The sequence below is a fragment of the Schistocerca americana genome, chromosome 4, assembly GCF_021461395.2.
Source record: "Schistocerca americana isolate TAMUIC-IGC-003095 chromosome 4, iqSchAmer2.1, whole genome shotgun sequence".
Taxonomy (NCBI): domain Eukaryota; kingdom Metazoa; phylum Arthropoda; class Insecta; order Orthoptera; family Acrididae; genus Schistocerca; species Schistocerca americana.
The window spans coordinates 311,345,514-311,352,093 of NC_060122.1; the positions used below are offsets into that span (position 1 = coordinate 311,345,514).

The 6,580-nt window shown below is 44.6% G+C and overlaps 1 pseudogene; it reads right to left on the reverse strand.

Annotated features, from left to right (window-relative positions):
- Window positions 1-6,104: 6,104 nt before the first annotated feature.
- Window positions 6,105-6,222, reverse strand: LOC124614275 (annotated as a pseudogene).
- Window positions 6,223-6,580: the final 358 nt, after the last annotated feature.

Here is a 6,580-nt window from a genome sequence, read left to right on the forward strand (position 1 = left end):
TCTACAGCGGAGTGAGCGCTGATACGAAACTTCCTGGCAGGTTAAAACTGTGTGCCGGACCGAGACTCGAACTCGCGACGTTTGCCTTTCCCTGGCAAGTGCTCTACCAACTGAGCTACCCAAGAACGACTCACGTCCCGTACGCACAGCTCTAATTCCGCCAGTGCCTTGTCTCCAACCTTCCAAACATGCCCGCAAAAGGCAAAGGTCCCGAGTTCGAGTCTCGGTCCGCCACACAGTTTTAATCTGCCTGGAAGTTTCATGTATGGTTTGATACATCACGTACTAAGGCCTGCATTATACCCCTGTCTTAGTCTTTACTGTTGGACACAATATTTATCATAAACTCCGATGGAAAATATATACCACAGTACTTGCTGTAATTAAGTCACTCAGTATTTTTTAAATTGTAACTTTGTATCTTGGGATCTGTGGTCCTTATAATTTAGAACAGTTTTTCAAAGTCGGGAGTACAAAGATTCTTGTTCTTTGTTATAACTGGTTTCAGTTATCTACACAAATACTCATCAGATATCGTGACCCATGTATAGATTAACTGCACATGGTACACAGGCCACAGGCCTTACTATATGATGGTGGTTTCAGAGTCCCCCTATAGTGCTGGGGAGTAGAATAGACTCGAAGAAACTTCTACCCATCTTAAGAGGCGACGCAAAGGAGTCCTATACATAATCTAGTTATCATGCTGAAGTTTCGGATATTGTGGGTACAAGCATCTATATTAACTTACATCACAAGCTTTCCATCAACCTTTTTGTTTTCGTTATTTATGGTCCAATTTTTATGAACAAAAGTACGAGCTATTTCAGGAAGAATGAATTATATGGTGAATAATCTATCCAATGTGCGCTGGGATCCCATGCAATTACTTTTTAAGTCACTCATTCTCAAGCTCACAAGTCTGCCAACCCTACCTGCTGAGTGGGTCATCCCCGACATGTTCGCCCATGTGTAGACGATTTTATAGCGGTTGTTCTGTGGTCTGGATAAGTCGGCTCTACCAGTGCAGCGCTACCTGTTAGCCCTGACTTCTACCTCGCACACTACATTCCGTCCTTTTCCCTTCCATTTTGGCATGGCAAAAACTGCCACACAACTGGGTGCGAGAAGGGTCTGCCATGCAGTCGCAGTGTGCTCACACAGACAGACAGTCAGTCGGGTTGACGACCCATCCAATCAAAGGGTGGAGGAGAGGGGGGTGAGGGGTTGGCTCATTCCTCTGAGTGTGTGTGGCCACATTGCGTGGCAGACCCTACCTGCGCGCAGTCGCGTGACAGTTTTCACCGTGCCAAAACTGAAGGGAAAAGGATGGGGTGTAGGGTGCAGTTAGAGGACAGAGCTAGCAGGCAGAGGTGCGCCAGTGGAGCCAACGCATCTGGACCCTAGACCTGACCACAACCACAAAGGCCAATGTGTCAGGGCATACCAGCTCAGTAGAGGGCATTCTCCAACTATTCACCCAGTGAATGGGAAGATTTAGCGCGCCTTTATGGTTGCACCCAACATAAAGTGCAGTAGCTAATCCTTCCTTGTACAGAGTTGTAGGGAGGGGGCAGTAGCCGTGAAAATGCAGGAATCGCTGAGCTATACCAGATCTCCAGGCAAAAACTACTGCCAAGTAGCATTTGCCATTATGGGGTAGCTCCTGTGCACAGTCAGTGACATCAGAGTAAATGATCTGCAGTGAAATGGATCAAACTTACGCAGGCTGGGAGCTGAACCACAACGACTGTTCCTCAGATGGGAAACAAGATTTCAGTGCAGAGACTACAACACTATGGCATTTCTATATTTGGCCACAGCCTGGGATGAAAGTCGGGCAAGAATAAACCGAGATAGACGGTTTGCTCAGTTCTTGGTATGGGACAATCTTATATAACAGTGGAGCCTCCGTTTTTTCGTTGAAAATATCGAGTATGGAGTTCGAGAACCTGTGGCAATATCGAAAATGAGAAATGGTTCTTTGTTAACCAGAGGTTACGGTGCTGACCAATGACCGGCACTCCAGGTCCTCAACAAAGGTAGAGGGTATACCAGTAACCATCTCTCCTCACCGACAAACTCAACAGCATTCAAGTTCTCATCTTCAATGGGGACCTAATATTAAAGCAGAAGCATAACTTCTCAGTAACCTAGAGCAGCACGGAATATACATTTAGTTGAACATGAGTTTACCCCGGCAAATGAAACTTTCAAACAACTTATGGGAAAGCATCTGGACGCCTTCGACTTTCCCCGGTATTTCGACAGGTGAACGATGTGTAATTTTCTAGTCACAAATGCAACGAGGGAGCTCTATGCAAATAAATTGAAAACCGCGGTTTGCAGGAGCACCGAATACGCCAAAACACACACACACACACACACACACACACACGCACAAACACACACACACCGTTTTATAGCGCCACCACACATCCAAGGATTACTAACGCCAGAAGATACTGGCAGCGAATATTAATTACTAACGCCTGAGGTAAATTTAGATCTGTGTCTTTGATTGACCACGGAGAGAGCAGAATTTAAACAAAAACCTCCATCTTTATTCATTTAATCTCAACTTCTTCACTTTGCAATGTTGTGCTGTAGCAGGTTAGCTCGACTATTATAAGCTGTGTGACGCTTACGCTCAGTGCACCCGTCCTCCACCGTCCCGATGGTCTGACTAATATATGACATGCCACAACTGTAAGGGATACGGTAGAAACCTGCCGTATGCAGCCAAGATCATGTTTTACAGACCTCTGGAAGAGGTTACCAGTAACTGGATGGCAACCAAGAGTGCTCATCCTTTGGTATTGTGTAAGCTCGTGTAGCCATTGTGAGGATAGTTTCGGGCAGCCAACGAAAGTGAGAAATTATAGTTCGCTTTTAGCGCTGGAAGCGATATTTTTCTGTTCTGAGTTTGCTCGTAGAGTTCAGCTTTAATCGCCATGAACAAAGTGACTGTGATTAATAGTTCTGTCACAGGATGTTGACCGCCGTTTTCTCGGATACATTGCAGATTATGAGGTTGTTGTTAGCTTAGAACATGAATGTAAATTCAGTGCCACAAAACGCGTCGTCTGCCGCAGTTCAGTCATTCAGCACCTAAACTCAGCTGTGGACAGAGCACCTCACGTTCCCGCCGTACCTGACTGCAACTGCTTCCACCATTGCTCGGCGATACAACATGTATTAACTGAACTTCAGCACTTGTGAAGTGACACGCCGTGTTTGCCTGTCACGTTTAACCTAGCGGCAGCCGATGTGGCAATACTTTATCGGCAAGTGACAGACGTCAAGTAATTTTAATCGGTCTATGGTCGCCTTGAATGGTGGTAGCGTCTTTCACTAATAATTAAAACGTCCTGGATCTGACGTTCCGTTCGAACCTCTCCAGTTCTTAGACTTTAAATAAACATCATCAGCAGCGGTGGTCAAAGTCTTTCGACGTAAGAAGTCACCTTCATTCTGCCAAAGACGTTGCCAAAGAGGATGGAGGAGCGGACAGAGGTCCATGGCACTCTCGTGAATCCTCGTGGTGTGAAACAGCCCGTAAAAGGCGGAAGAATCAGCAATGATCAACGGCATGAGGACACAGAAGACAGTGGGAACCACTGCATTAAACACGTAATGTGTATACACAGGACATGTAGCCTGTAACTGAAAGTGTCATGATCATCTCTCCAGTGACCATGAGAAAAAGAATGAACAACCAACGGAAGGATAACGTTCTACGAGTCGGGGTGTGGAATGTCATAAGCGTGAACGTGGTAGGGAAGCTAGAAAATCTGAAAAGGGAAATGACTCAATCTAGATATAGTGAGGTCAATGAAGTGAAACTGAAAGAAGACAAAGAGTTCTGCTCAGATGTGTATAAGGTAATACCAACAACAGCAGAAAATTGTATGACAGGAAAAGGATTCGTTATGAATAGGAAGGTAGGGGACAGAGAGAGAGTTACTGCAAACAGTTCAGTGATACGGTTGTTTCCATCGGAATCGGCAGTTCAGGTATACATACCTTAGTCGCATGCAGAAGATGAAGAGATAGAGAAAGTGTATGAGGTTATTGAACTAGTAATTCTGTACATAAAGGGAAATGAAAATGTGAAACTCAGGGGCTATTGGAATGTGGTTATAGGGGAAATAATGGATGAAGGAGTTAAGAGACAATATGGGCTTGGTATTAGAAATGAGAGAGGAGAAAGACTAATTGATTCCTGCAATAAATTTCAGCTAGTAGTAGCGAATACTCTGTTCAAGAATCACAAGAGAAGGAGGTATACTTGGAAAAGGTCGGGAGGTACGGATTTCAGTTAGATTACATCACGATCAGGCAGAGATTCCGAAATCAGATACTGGATTGTAAGCCATACCCAAAAGGACAATTTTGTGATGATGAAGAGTAGACTGAAGTTTAATAAACTTGTGAGGTTGGTTGGTTGGTTTTAGGGAAGGAGACCAGACAGCGAGGTCATCGGTCTCATCGGATTAGGGAAGGACGGGGAAGGAAGTCGGCCGTGCCCTTTGAAACGAACCATCCCGGCATTTGCCTGGAGCGATTTAGGGAAATCACGGAAAACCTAAATCAGGATGGCCGGACGCGGGATTGAACCGTCGTCCTCCCGAATGCGAGTCCAGTGTCTAACCACTGCGCCACCTCGCTCGGTAAACTTGTGAGGAAAAGTGGGAAATTTAAGTACTATGGAATGAAGAGATACTCTTGAAGTTCTCTTAGGCTATAGACATGCGATAATGAGTAGCACAGTAAGCAGTACAGTTGAAGAGGAATGGGTAGCTCTAAACAGACCAACACGTAAGATGGAAAGAAAAACATAGGTACGAGGAAGATAACTGCAATGAAGCCATGGTCAACAGAAAAAATACTTAAGTTGATTGACGAAAGAACGAAGTACAAAAATATTCAGGGAAATTCAGGAATGAAATAAATAGGAAGTGCAGAGAGGTTACGGCGAAATGGCTATATGAAAAATGTAAAGAAACCGAAATAGAAATGATTGTCGGAAGGACTGACTCAGCATACAGAATATTCAAAACAATCTTTGGTGAAATTAAAAGCAAGAGTGGTAACTTTAATAGTGCAATGGTATCTCCACTGCCAAATGCAGAGTAAAGAGCGGATTGGTGGAAAGAGAAGCTTGAAGGCTTCTGTGAAGGGAGAACTTAACTGATAAGGTGATGGAAGAAGAAACAGGCGTCTACAGGGAAGAAATAAGGGATCCAGCATTAGAATCAGAATTTAGAAAAGCTATGGACGACGTAAGATCAAATAAGGCAGAAGGAATACATAAAATTCAGTCGGTATTACTAGTGTCATTGGGAGAAGTGGCAACAAAACGACTACTCACGTTTGTGCGTGTAATGTATGAGTCTGGTGATAGACCATCAGAGCATCATCCACACAATTCCGAAGGTAGCAAGAGCTGAGAAGTCGAGAATTATCGCACAATCGGCGTAACAGCTCATGCATCCAAATTCTGACAACAATAATATACGGAATAGTGACAAAGAAAATTTGAGATCTATTAGATGACATTCAGTCTGGCTTTTAGAAAGGTGAAGGTACCGGAGAGGGAGTTCTGATGTTGCACGTGATCATAGCAGCAAGCTGTAAGACAAATCAGCACACGTTCATAGGATTCGTCGACCTAACAAAAGTGTTCGACAATGTAAAACGGTGGAAGATGTTCGAGATCATAAGAAAAATAGGAGTAAGCTACAGGGAAAGACGGATAATATACACGTGTACAAGATCCAAGACAAAACAGTAAGATTGGAAGACCAGGAACGAAGTGTGCGGATTAAAAAGGGTGTAAGACGGGGATTCTTGGTCAAGAGAAATCTACTAGTACGAAACTTAGATCTTAATCTCCACCTGAACAGGCTATGAAGGCCCAACCGTACCGACCAGCCGCCGTGTCATCCTCAGCCCACAAGCGTCACTGGGTGCGGATATGGAGGGGCAAATGGTCAGCACACCGCTCTCCTGGTCTTTTTGTCAGTTTACGAGATCGGAGCCGCTACTTCTCAATCAGGTAGCTCCTCAGTTTGCCTCACAAGGGCTGAGTGCACCCCGCTTGTCAACAGCGCTCGGCAGACCGGATGGTCACCCATCCAAGTGCTAGCCCAGCCTGACAGTGCTTAACTTCGGTGATCTGACGGGAACTGGTGTTACCACTGCAGCAAGGCCGTTGGCTAGTTCTTAATCTGCGGAAGAAATTTCTGGGAATGTACGTTTGGAGCACAGCATTGTACTTCAGTTAAACATGGGTGAACAGAAGAGAATAGAACCATTTGAGAGTAGTGCTACAGATGAATGTTGACTATTAGGTGGACTGATAAGGTAAGACATGAAGAGGTTCTCCGCACAATCGACAAGGAAAGGAAAATTTGAAAAACACTGATAGAAGAAACATCATGGAATTATTTCCACTGTACTAGAGGGAGCTATGCAGAGTAAAAATTGTAGAGCAAGTGAAGACTGGAACACATCCATCAATTAATTGAGGACGTAGATCACAAGTGCTGCTCTGAGATGGAAAGGTTGGCACAGG